The sequence below is a fragment of the Pleurodeles waltl genome, chromosome 1_2 (genome assembly GCF_031143425.1).
Source record: "Pleurodeles waltl isolate 20211129_DDA chromosome 1_2, aPleWal1.hap1.20221129, whole genome shotgun sequence".
NCBI lineage: Eukaryota > Metazoa > Chordata > Amphibia > Caudata > Salamandridae > Pleurodeles > Pleurodeles waltl.
The window spans coordinates 277034285-277047791 of record NC_090437.1 but is presented as its reverse complement, the minus strand read 5'-3'; the positions used below and the strand labels follow the sequence as shown (position 1 = coordinate 277047791).

The 13507-nt window shown below is 38.0% G+C and overlaps 1 long non-coding RNA gene across 2 annotated transcripts in view; it reads right to left on the bottom strand.

Moving 5' to 3' along the window:
• Positions 1-657: 657 nt before the first annotated feature.
• The window catches only part of LOC138295504 (uncharacterized), a 109748-nt gene continuing 96898 nt past the window's right edge, over positions 658-13507 (bottom strand). Inside the window, exon 4 of one of the 2 annotated variants that reach the window (XR_011203611.1) lies at positions 658-704. This is a non-coding gene — a long non-coding RNA (uncharacterized lncRNA). Of the gene's footprint in view, positions 705-2960; positions 3061-13507 lie in introns of those variants that run through there. The other variant, XR_011203610.1, reaches the window with a different exon arrangement.

The following is a 13507-nucleotide window of genomic DNA, read 5'->3' as shown; positions in this document are numbered from 1 at the left end:
TGCACAATTACACAAAATTACACTTAGTTACATGAAATGCAAAACTGTCATTTTGGTATATATTTTAGCAAGAAATGCACCCTTACATCATTTTTTGGAGCGGGGACCCTTTGCTTTCATTTTACAAGGAGTGGCATAGTAAAATGTTACCGTAAATTACATGTTATTATGAGAACTGGAATAACGGCGGAGTGTCAGAAATTTTGTGCAACATGAAATTCTTGAAATTACACTAATTATGCAGGCATAATTTACATTTCACTGATGCCTCCAAAAAATGAGAAAATACATTAGGAAATCTAGGAAAATTCATCCAATGAGATCATATCATATTGATCAATAACATGCAAAACTCGAAAAATATTTTCAATTACAATAAACTCTCTAGGAAACCTGCAAGAAAATTAAAATAAATAATTGGCAAAAAGTCACAGCACAGCTCATTTTTCATATACAAAATCATAAACATTTGACCACCATCTAAAAATAAGATTTCAACCACAATAAAAAAAGACCAGAAATGCACCCTCAAATAGAGCATACACGCCTATACTTCATGTACACAACACAATTAGGTCTCCTTCTAGATCCCTAACCATATTGTAAGTATGTTTATGTGCACCAGAGAACCTCAGTGATTAGCTGGATACTGTAGACCCTTCACTGAAGCAAAAAGGTGTAGACAGACTACAAAATAGTGCAACCTGTAAAAAATGACGTCAAATTTGAAATTGAAAAAATAATTTCCTTTACATTGGTACAAATAGAATACATTAATTTGACCATTGCATGATATGTTTAAAAATGGCAAATACATCTTAAACGGTAGATTACAAATGGTGTACAGACTAATGTAAATGCATATGAAAAACATGGATAAATGAATACAACTTTTGATCTGTTTGTTAAAAGTGGAGAGGTCAACCACTCAAGTGTTATCAATTTTCTCTCTCATAGGACATTTTGCGTGTCAATAAAGCTAAAACAGCTGAACGGAATTGCACCTAACGTAACAAGAAAAAATAACTTTACTCAGAAAGTCTAAGGCCGATTACCACACACCATGCCAACACAGGCACTGTTGGCAAATCCGAACTACCTACAAACCATTGTTATCTAGTTTGTTAATCTACATAAGCCAATCACTATAGTCACATCATTGGTATCAAGTGAGTTAGCATAATAGTTCAATTACAGTAAACCAACATAAAAACACCCAAAACACACTAGTGTATTACTCAAAATGCTTAGCGTATTTGAGGATGCAGAGCGAGCTGGCCATTCTAGAAAGCATCTTTTTTGTGGTTTGCTTACATTTGTTTTCAGTAGTTTAGTAGAAATTAGTCTTACAAAAAGGAGTTAGTGGGCTTGGAAGGTATAACTATTTTAAAATCCTTTTTGGTTGGGTCTAACGAGCCTGATTGGGACCTGAACAATTAGATTAGCTGGCAGCAACTGAAGAGTTTTTAAAGCTACATTAGAGAATGCCAGGAATGAATTATGCATCATGAAAATAAATGGGGGAGCAGATTTAGGGTGCAAGGGCGAGCAACACCTTATCTAAGGGAGGATGTGGGATTGTCCCAGAGAGTCAGACACTTCACACAAGAAACGAAAAGCTTCCGTTTTGTCGTTGGGTTTGAGTACAAGATTTCTGGCCCAAAATCGGGTCATCACATTTAAAATATATATATATATATATATATATATATATATATATATATATATATATATATATATATATATTCTGTGATGAATTCTGAAAAAGAAAAGTAAAAAGAAACGATAGTATGACTGCATGGTCAAGACACTGCATGCTAAACAAGGTAGCAATAAGAGCAGTCCGACTTCGAGCAACAAAAAGGATGTGCCCAGTCGACCCATGGCATAGGGGTTAGGACAAACCGGTCTTACAGCTAGACTCTGCACTCAAAGCACGGGACTCCAATAATGCATTTAGATCCCACTGTTAACAGACAAGGCCTATGCTCAGCAGGCGCAGAGGCATGGCACAGTTGCAGGGCTTGGAAGCAAGCCAGAAGCTGCACCCAGAGACCTCTGTACGCTGATAAAAGCTGTGGACAGTGGGCTAAGTGGGAAAATAGATGGCCTGGCCACCCAAAGCCCGAAGACCACTGCAGCCTTGAGCCATGAGCAGCGGTTTTTGTGAAACTGGGGCTAGTGCAGGTTTGGCCACAGTGATCTTGAGGGCAGAGGTGTCCAACCACTGCACCCAGCTTGTGTATGGACAAAGATGGTCACGTTTCCAGTGGCCTAAATAGGCTCTTACAAATGCATCAATTTCCACCCTGTTCAGCAGCAGGATGAAAGCCAGTCTCTGCATTCTTAGTCGATTTAATGCAGTAATTATAATTTCCAGTTTCATAACCTTTTCACTTTCACTGTGGAGCCTGCTTTATCTACATAATTGTGCCTAAAGTTGATGTGTTTGGTATCAAATTTTGCTTTTGTTTGCATAGTTACACTTCTGGGCCTTTCACGGAGATGCCATTGTTAGTTTTGAGGTTTAGGTGATATGTGATGTCACCACCGGTGGTTTTACATCACTTTAACTTTTTTAGTGAACATTTATATATGTGCGTGTGTGTATGCATATATATATAATATATATATATATATATATATATATATATATATATATACACACACATTTGTTTCATATGACTTTGATGATAAAGTTCATGCAAACTACTATTCCCGTATTCTCCAAATGCACACGTGTTCAATGCAGAAAAAGTAAGCAGGGCATATTGCATGGAAAATAGAATACAAGAATAATGATTCTTTCATAAATGTGCGATGAGCTGCCAAGCTGCCCATTACACAGCAAGAAGTATAACAAAAAACCCTGGACTAAAAAGCCAAATTGTGCGTCATTAACATCTCTCAGCACGCTAGTCCTTGCGAATCAGGTCCAGTTCGTGAATGGGCTTCTTTGCTAAATAGTCGTGAGGCGTTGGTGTCTTATGAAAAGAACAAATCAGCTATGAAAAGCTTTTCATATCAGAAACGAAATTCCCAGAGGTGGTTTGGCTTCTCCTGAAAGAAGTGGAAAAATAAGTGGAAGGAAAGTATTATCCTTGCGGCACCGTAGCCAGCAGCACAATTCAAACATGAAAAATGTGCGCAGCAGTTCATTAGGCTAGTAAAAGTGAACTGCAGATTAAAACAAATAATGATTTTAATGCATATCATTTGTCTATTAGCAGCTGAGCCTAAAGTGTTATTCTGGAATCCCTCATTTTTAAATTTTAGCTTTAGAAAAACAAAAGCTTACAAATTACTTGTTTTCATCTAATGAAAAAAAGTCAGCAAAATAAATCATCAACTGTGTGATTTTTGCATAGGTGCTCAGAAATGTTTCTGATATAAAACACCGAAGGCCGATTGACATGTTTTGGGACGGGATGTTAACGGGTATAACATTTTGTTCGAACTGTATATTACAATATGGCATTTTAACAGCAAGCATATGCTATTCTCTTATTACCGTGAGAGAGCGTAGTTTCAATATTACATACCTTAGATGTGAAATGCTTATACTTACCAATGCTGCAATAACAAAACATAAAGTATTATTCGGCTGAATGTATTCTAAAACTGAAGAAATCATTGTACACATATACTAATGTCGACTATAAGAAATAATTGCTTGCATTATGATTAAATGAATATGTTAACACCTACGAAGATTGCGTTTATTAGAATCCATAAGTCTTAAGTTAGCGTGAGCTGAAAACTTAGCTGCATAGCTCGCATATTAAAGCATATTTTTCTGTTTCTCCAGTGTGCTAATTCGCAAAAGGCCATGACCCAGCATGTGTTCTTTCTTTGTTTTATGTTGCAAGTTAGGATTCTTCTCACCCGCATGTTAGCTGTTTTAGTATAAGTTTTATGCGTTTTTGCAACAAAATTTGAAACATCCAAGGACAATCGACCATGGAAAAAAGAACTTTTGACCCGAAGAAAGTGCCAGAGAATGAAGTAACCCCGGATGTGCCACCTACGAAGATGTCAATTATGAAGACCAATCAAGGTGTTATAAATTATCGTGGGGTGACAATTGCATTACCTAATGTATAATTTGATAGGTTAGAGATAGTGGGGTGTAGCGACTATCCAATAGAATTTTGGGGGAAGGTATTGCGAAAAGGGGATAAAAACCCATGACACAGAAGACTTAGGAGAAGGAGGTAGGGAATGATATCGATTGCATCCAGAAACTCTGTCACTCTGTTTGGTGATTTGAGACTTGAATAAACCATCCTTATCCATAGACTGCCCCATTACACTTTTCCTCCTTATGAGGGAAGTGTCCCCTGTCCCTTAGATGAGATAGATTGACGGCGATCTAACTGATGTCCTGAAGACGAAGTCTGATCCTGTATGCTGACTCATTCCGAGGAGGGTAATTATGACAATTGCTATTGTAATTCGTCAATCTGCTTTTCCTTTCTAGGTACCAACTGCTGTATGTTTGGATAGAGACCCTAGTCAGATGTTTTCTAAATTAGTGTTCTAAATTGTTTTGCATGAAGTCCAACATGCTGATGCTAATTAGTGGTTAGAATAGGCATTCACCTTGACTGATGCAACAGAAGCGACCGACTTTGTGCTATGCTGAACTAAGACGTATATGATGTTCTATGCACTCTGATCTGTGCATATCTTACATTGGTGCTTTTATGTTTGTGATCTTTGCATTGTCAAAATGTTATCACAGTTGCCATATTGTGACTATACTCTTTCGCTTCTTGATTTTGAGATTAATACTCTTATTATTAGATTGTAATCAATAGGGAATAAAACTCACAAAACTCCAATAAAGGTGTGGTTATTCATGACTGAAAGGTCATGGTTGCGCCGACAGTTTAATCAATGTCTAAAGTGAAGTATATTGTGGTGATATATGTTGATGATATCAAAGAAAATTGAGAGCACATAGGAAGCAAGTCATAGGATATGGGCGCTCACAGTGAGTCAATATAATAGCATTAACATTCCAATTTTAACATGGTGCTCCTGGCAAGAGGATCTTCCTAACTCCTCTAATGTTTCCAGGGAAACTCACAATGACAAAACCACAGCTGTCAGGGCACCCATGAATATATAATTCCAAGTAAGTAATATATCAGTATGTAATGTATAATGGCATTAATACCATGGAGAGTTTCAAGCTCAATTTATTGTTCAACAAAAAAGTTCATCATAGTAACCACAGAATTGTCCTTTGACATCCATGTTCATGTAGTAAACACAGTATTGAAGTCAGTATCCATGTAGCACATACAGCCACAGCCAACACGTGTTTCGTCCTATGAGAACAGTACTCTCACGGACTTCATCAGGGCTGAAAATAAATGAGAACAGTCACTAATTCATAACATGTGTACAGAACCGTCAAGAGCAGACCATAAAGTATATCTTATCGTGACAATTTGTGAGATCCTAAAACGAAAACATGTAATTTGTGACTTCTTGTGATCATTCATCTGGTGGGAACTAACATATAGTCCCATCACCACAATAAAATTATTAAAATTATCACAAAATATGATAACATTGCCTATAAAGTTAAAGCACAAAATGGGAATATATATGTGAATAACCCATGTGTACAAAGTTTGATCACAATATGAGTGTGCATGTTTCCAAAGTCCAAAGAAAAGTCACCCCAGACACCCAGTCAACACCAAAGTGCGCAATGTAATAATAGCTTGCCCAGTGTAAGATAACAGAAACACCACCAGAGCCCTTCATAATAAACAGTGAAAAACCCATAAATCGAAACATACCTTAACTCAAATTATATCTACATGTATAACCAGTATCATTAAGAACCGTCCAGAGTCTGTGGAAAATAATCATAGATCCACTATATAATCCACTAAGTCTCCTGCATGTCTAAATAGAAAAACGTCCCCAAATAAGGGTACAAGCAAATGTGACCAAAAGGTCCCAGACTGACCTGAGTAAAATATATATAATATCCAACATTAGGATGCAAATGAAGTATTCAAGAACCGTTTCCTAAGTATGCAGAGTGAAGAAAGAAATCGGAAAGAAAAATTATTATATGCTGCAATTGAGGCATGCTAAATATAAATCAACACGATTAGGAAATATCCCCAAAAGTAATAATGAGACATCAAGTCACCAGGTCCCCAATAACCAAATTCAGTATCTCACCTATCGTATACGTAAGTAGCCATCATCAAGAAAGGCAACGACCGCGGTCGAAATCCCCCCGCGGCGTCCTCTGTATCGGTACTTAATCTCGAACGTCGAACTAACGGAGGAGGATAGAAATTTAAAACCTCCGCGCGTTGGTAGTGAAGTAATAGAAAATGGACTAACCCATGAGTATGGGCGCCATCTTAGAAAAGGAGAGAAGGACCAGCCTTCAACAGGACACGAGAGGAAAAGAAGGACTATCTCCCGTAATGGGCGCCATTTTGGAACTGCATATACCCCGAGCTTGATGTATGTTAATAATCGATATATACAACAAAAACATAACGAATAAATAAGTATCCTCCCAAATTCTTATTAGCCTAAGTCATGCAATACAGCAATAATTGTAAGGAATTCCTTAAATTGCATACCGCCACCATCCGTGTCAAGATAATGGCCTATGGGGAGAACTCCTTCCCCCAAGATATCTGGTTGTAACCATAATTGTTTATTGCCGCATCTAACAAGATATATGTAGGTGAAGTAGTAGTATCCCTCGGACAGCACAACTGAATAGATTAATACGAAAAACCCAGTGGTCTATACGTAAGTGTTTGGTGTGAAAGGAGAAAGGGGAAGAGTACACGTGACCGTCTCATGCCCCACTCATATTATGTATAGACAACACACTGTCAAGTATACCTAAAACATATAAATTACACCATGGTTTGGATTACAAACAAGCAAACCTGAGACAGTTAATGATGATCTACCATTGCATTACTATGTATTCCTGTTCTAACACAATATATGTATCTGATCTCTCCAAATGAGTATTTATGCATGCCGCAAAAACAGAGTATATGTCCCTCTGAGTTGGGCACCAGTCAGTATAATCAATTCACATAGCATTTGACCCAGTGACTTGTATGTAGATGAGACACAATATAATCAAAAGACTACACTTGCAGTAGATTCATGAATAACATATGCTTAATGAACTTAGTAAGTCAGAATGAGAGGAGAGTAGATTGTAAAGATGATGCATAAATATCAGTAATTATTCTTATGTTCCCAAATAGTATTCCATTTCAAAGTTGGTATTGAGACCCTCCTCCACCGCTCTGAGTTTCAAAATCCAATAACATTCTTTTCTCCTGAGGGCTAGTTCCCTATTGCCACCTCTGGGGTCTCTATTTACCTGATCAAATCCAAAGAATTCAAAACCAACAATGTTTTTTTGTTTTGGACAGTGTCGCATATGGTTTACTATAGGGTATCTCTCGTCACCTTGTCTCAAAGCTATGAAATGTTCACTCGCCCTAACTCTGAGTGGTCTGATAGTACTGCCTACATAGTATAGGCCACAATTGCACATAATCATGTAGATGACAAAATTACTATCACATGTAATATTGTGATTAATGTTGTATGGCGTCCCAGTACAGCTGGTGAATGTGGAGATGCCTGACTTGGTCCATCTACACATTCCACAATGTCCACACTTAAAGAAACCCTTTCCACGGCTGGTAAGCCAGTTAGTCTGAGTTGGTTTACAGCGAAAATTAGAACATAGCAAATTTTTAAGGGTTCTGCCTCTTCTATACGTAAACAGTGGGGTAGCCGGGATCACTTTTTTCAGAGTAGGATCTGCTGTTAGAATAGACCAATGTCTGTTCATACATTTACGTAATAAAGTAGCCGTTTTTGTGAAATTCACAATACAGCGGATACCCTTATCCTTAGTTCTCAATTTTTGACCCAGTGTGTCTGATCTGGACAGACGTAAAGCCCTAATCCGAGCTTTGTCTATCACCTTAGTGGAGTATCCCCGTGCTTTGAATCTCATGCTCATATCTTGTATACATAGGCCAAAATCTTCCTCAAGACTACAATTGCGCCTCGCCCTAACCATCTCACCATACGGTATCGCATTAATTTGATGAACTGGATGTGCGCTCTTTGCGTGTAGGATAGAGTTACAGGAAGTACTCTTTCTGTAAAGACGACTTTCTATTTTGTTGTTGCAAATCAGAAGTTCCACGTCAAGAAAGGCAATGTTAGTCACACTTCGTTCAGAAGTAAAGTGAATATTATACTCATTATTATTTAAATAGTTAATGAAGTTGTCAAGTTCTTGTGAGTCGCCAGTCCAGATCATCAAACAATCATCGATATATCTGCCCCAATAGAGTATATCAGAGATCCATTTACTACCCTCTTTACTCCAGATCATATTTTGCTCAAACATTCCCATAAAGAGATTCGCATAGGCCGGTGAGAATTTGGATCCCATAGCTACACCTTGCTTTTGGCGATACCAATCACTTTTAAATAAAAATACATTATTGTTTAAGATCAGATCTACCATTTTTATTAGCATTTGGGTATGGCCATATAGGTTCGCCGGTCTTTTATAGAGGAAGAGACGTAGTGCCTCCTTTCCTTGTTCATGGTTAATGCTGGTATAAAGGGAGGTGACATCTAGTGTAACTAAAATCATCCCTGGTTCCCATGTTATATCCATGAGTATGCTGAGAATATGTTTCGTATCCTTAATATAGGAAGGTAAGTTTCCTACATAAGGCTGTAAAAAAATATCAACATATTCCGACAGTCTCTCAGATGGACCATCGATGCCTGAAACAATAGGCCTGCCAGGAGGGGAAGTGAGACTCTTATGTACTTTAGGTAGTATATATATACAAGGGTTCCTGGGTCTGTGAATACGAAGGTACATATACTCATCTTCTTTTAAAAGTGATTGAGTAAAACAGTCATGTAGAAATTTATTGATTTTATTCGTAAGTGCGGGGATAGGGTCTGATATCATCTTTTCATAACAAGTCACATCCCCTAGTTGCCTATAAATCTCCTGATCATAATCTGAGGTGTTCATTACTACAATATTTCCCCCCTTGTCTGCCTCTCTTATGGTAATCTCCCCATTGGTACGCAATAGTCTTAAGTTTGTCATTTCCTTTTGGGTGAGGTTCTGATGCCAAATATAATGGCGACTGTCATTCTTTGATTCTAGTTTATTAAAATCACGCCAGACCATTCTGAAAAAGGTTTCTATACAGTTATCCCTATTCAGGGTTGGTGTCCACATTGATTTGCTTTTTAAACCACTAGGCAGTGAGTCAGATGGGATATCTAGATCCGATAAAATTCGAGTTATAGTGGTAGGATCCTGTTCGCAGTCCGCTATAGACAATAGAGTGGCCGTGTCTTGAATATCCTTAATGGACAACTGTTGGTCTTCATTGAGACCATCCAGGGAGATGATGTTGTCCCTGTTATCAGAATGATTCGCAAAATATTTTTTCAGTTTTAGACGTCTAATAAATTTGAAAAAATCAATTTTCGTATTCTGAAAGTCTCCAAATTCTCCTGGACAGAACCCTAGTCCCTTGCCAAGAAGTGTAAGGTCATGAGAAGTAAGCTCCAAGTTGGAGAGGTTAATTACATTGATAGAACCAATATCAAAATTGGCTATTTCCCCCTGTTCCATGATCTTGTCTGCATTCCTTGTCTTGTATTTGCGTGTTCCTCCTCTGCCACCCCGCCTGATTTTCCTGGGTCTATCTTGCGTCGGCCTAGTTCCCATTGTCCCTGCCTTATCCTCTGGACCTCTGCTAAAAAAGAGGGTTGTGCTGACCTGTCCTGTCTAGAAGTGTTGGAAATAGCACTTAAATCACTGTTGCTGGTAGAAGCACTATTTAGTGAGGATGAGGAGCCTAAATCAGAACCTAATGGGGACGCACTTCTTTTGGATAAATGATCATATTTATGGGAGAATGTAAAGATCCTACCATTTTTGTAATCCAACTCATCTCGCCTAAGTTTGCGTGCCTTCCTTTGTGTAATCTCATTTTGATGCAGTTCCATAATTTCATTAAGAATTTTATAGTTCTTAGCCGTTGGTTCCTCCATGTTCATTTTGTTAATATCTGTTTCTAATTCAGCAATTTCTGTTTGTAATTTAGTGATTTTCCTCTCCGAGTTTTCTATCAGAATATTCATTAGTCTAAAAGAACTTGACACTATTTCTTGTTCCCAATTGTCCAATAAGTCTGGATCAAGATCATCAAAGGTAGGAAAAATATGTGATCTTAGACCTCTAGGTATCCTGTGAAGTTTTACATATTGTTTTAAGGTTGCTCCATCCCACCATTTAGACATCTCCTGTTTCTTCAATTTTTCTAATTTGAAAAATTTGTCACGAAGCCCCATTTTGGTGTGCTGGGCACCCGCTGTATAAGGTTTAGGTATAGTCCCTGTCTGCTCTAAACTACCAAAGATGTCTGCTGCTAGTTTATCACGGTCCATATTTACAATATAAAGTACAAACGAAGCAAAGCACTCCAATCAAAGAATAATCAAAACATACAATGCAAAAGGCTGGAGCAGCACCCCTATGTTTAACATCAAAGAAAATTGAGAGCACATAGGAAGCAAGTCATAGGATATGGGCGCTCACAGTGAGTCAATATAATAGCATTAACATTCCAATTTTAACATGGTGCTCCTGGCAAGAGGATCTTCCTAACTCCTCTAATGTTTCCAGGGAAACTCACAATGACAAAACCACAGCTGTCAGGGCACCCATGAATATATAATTCCAAGTAAGTAATATATCAGTATGTAATGTATAATGGCATTAATACCATGGAGAGTTTCAAGCTCAATTTATTGTTCAACAAAAAAGTTCATCATAGTAACCACAGAATTGTCCTTTGACATCCATGTTCATGTAGTAAACACAGTATTGAAGTCAGTATCCATGTAGCACATACAGCCACAGCCAACACGTGTTTCGTCCTATGAGAACAGTACTCTCACGGACTTCATCAGGGCTGAAAATAAATGAGAACAGTCACTAATTCATAACATGTGTACAGAACCGTCAAGAGCAGACCATAAAGTATATCTTATTGTGACAATTTGTGAGATCCTAAAACGAAAACATGTAATTTGTGACTTCTTGTGATCATTCATCTGGTGGGAACTAACATATAGTCCCATCACCACAATAAAATTATTAAAATTATCACAAAATATGATAACATTGCCTATAAAGTTAAAGCACAAAATGGGAATATATATGTGAATAACCCATGTGTACAAAGTTTGATCACAATATGAGTGTGCATGTTTCCAAAGTCCAAAGAAAAGTCCCCCCAGACACCCAGTCAACACCAAAGTGTGCAATGTAATAATAGCTTGCCCAGTGTAAGATAACAGAAACACCACCAGAGCCCTTCATAATAAACAGTGAAAAACCCATAAATCGAAACATACCTTAACTCAAATTATATCTACATGTATAACCAGTATCATTAAGAACCGTCCAGAGTCTGTGGAAAATAATCATAGATCCACTATATAATCCACTAAGTCTCCTGCATGTCTAAATAGAAAAACGTCCCCAAATAAGGGTACAAGCAAATGTGACCAAAAGGTCCCAGACTGACCTGAGTAAAATATATATAATATCCAACATTAGGATGCAAATTAAGTATTCAAGAACCGTTTCCTAAGTATGCAGAGTGAAGAAAGAAATCGGAAAGAAAAATTATTATATGCTGCAATTGAGGCATGCTAAATATAAATCAACACGATTAGGAAATATCCCCAAAAGTAATAATGAGACATCAAGTCACCAGGTCCCCAATAACCAAATTCAGTATCTCACCTATCGTATACGTAAGTAGCCATCATCAAGAAAGGCAACGACCGCGGTCGAAATCCCCCCGCGGCGTCCTCTGTATCGGTACTTAATCTCGAACGTCGAACTAACGGAGGAGGATAGAAATTTAAAACCTCCGCGCGTTGGTAGTGAAGTAATAGAAAATGGACTAACCCATGAGTATGGGCGCCATCTTAGAAAAGGAGAGAAGGACCAGCCTTCAACAGGACACGAGAGGAAAAGAAGGACTATCTCTCTATCCACTTTTAAAAGAAGATGAGTATATGTACCTTCGTATTCACAGACCCAGGAACCCTTGTATATATATACTACCTAAAGTACATAAGAGTCTCACTTCCCCTCCTGGCAGGCCTATTGTTTCAGGCATCGATGGTCCATCTGAGAGACTGTCGGAATATGTTGATATTTTTTTACAGCCTTATGTAGGAAACTTACCTTCCTATATTAAGGATACGAAACATATTCTCAGCATACTCATGGATATAACATGGGAACCAGGGATGATTTTAGTTACACTAGATGTCACCTCCCTTTATACCAGCATTAACCATGAACAAGGAAAGGAGGCACTACGTCTCTTCCTCTATAAAAGACCGGCGAACCTATATGGCCATACCCAAATGCTAATAAAAATGGTAGATCTGATCTTAAACAATAATGTATTTTTATTTAAAAGTGATTGGTATCGCCAAAAGCAAGGTGTAGCTATGGGATCCAAATTCTCACCGGCCTATGCGAATCTCTTTATGGGAATGTTTGAGCAAAATATGATCTGGAGTAAAGAGGGTAGTAAATGGATCTCTGATATACTCTATTGGGGCAGATATATCGATGATTGTTTGATGATCTGGACTGGCGACTCACAAGAACTTGACAACTTCATTAACTATTTAAATAATAATGAGTATAATATTCACTTTACTTCTGAACGAAGTGTGACTAACATTGCCTTTCTTGACGTGGAACTTCTGATTTGCAACAACAAAATAGAAAGTCGTCTTTACAGAAAGAGTACTTCCTGTAACTCTATCCTACACGCAAAGAGCGCACATCCAGTTCATCAAATTAATGCGATACCGTATGGTGAGATGGTTAGGGCGAGGCGCAATTGTAGTCTTGAGGAAGATTTTGGCCTATGTATACAAGATATGAGCATGAGATTCAAAGCACGGGGATACTCCACTAAGGTGATAGACAAAGCTCGGATTAGGGCTTTACGTCTGTCCAGATCAGACACACTGGGTCAAAAATTGAGAACTAAGGATAAGGGTATCCGCTGTATTGTGAATTTCACAAAAACGGCTACTTTATTACGTAAATGTATGAACAGACATTGGTCTATTCTAACAGCAGATCCTACTCTGAAAAAAGTGATCCCGGCTACCCCACTGTTTACGTATAGAAGAGGCAGAACCCTTAAAAATTTGCTATGTTCTAATTTTCGCTGTAAACCAACTCAGACTAACTGGCTTACCAGCCGTGGAAAGGGTTTCTTTAAGTGTGGACATTGTGGAATGTGTAGATGGACCAAGTCAGGCATCTCCACATTCACCAGCTGTACTGGGACGCCATACAACATTAATCACAATATTACATGTG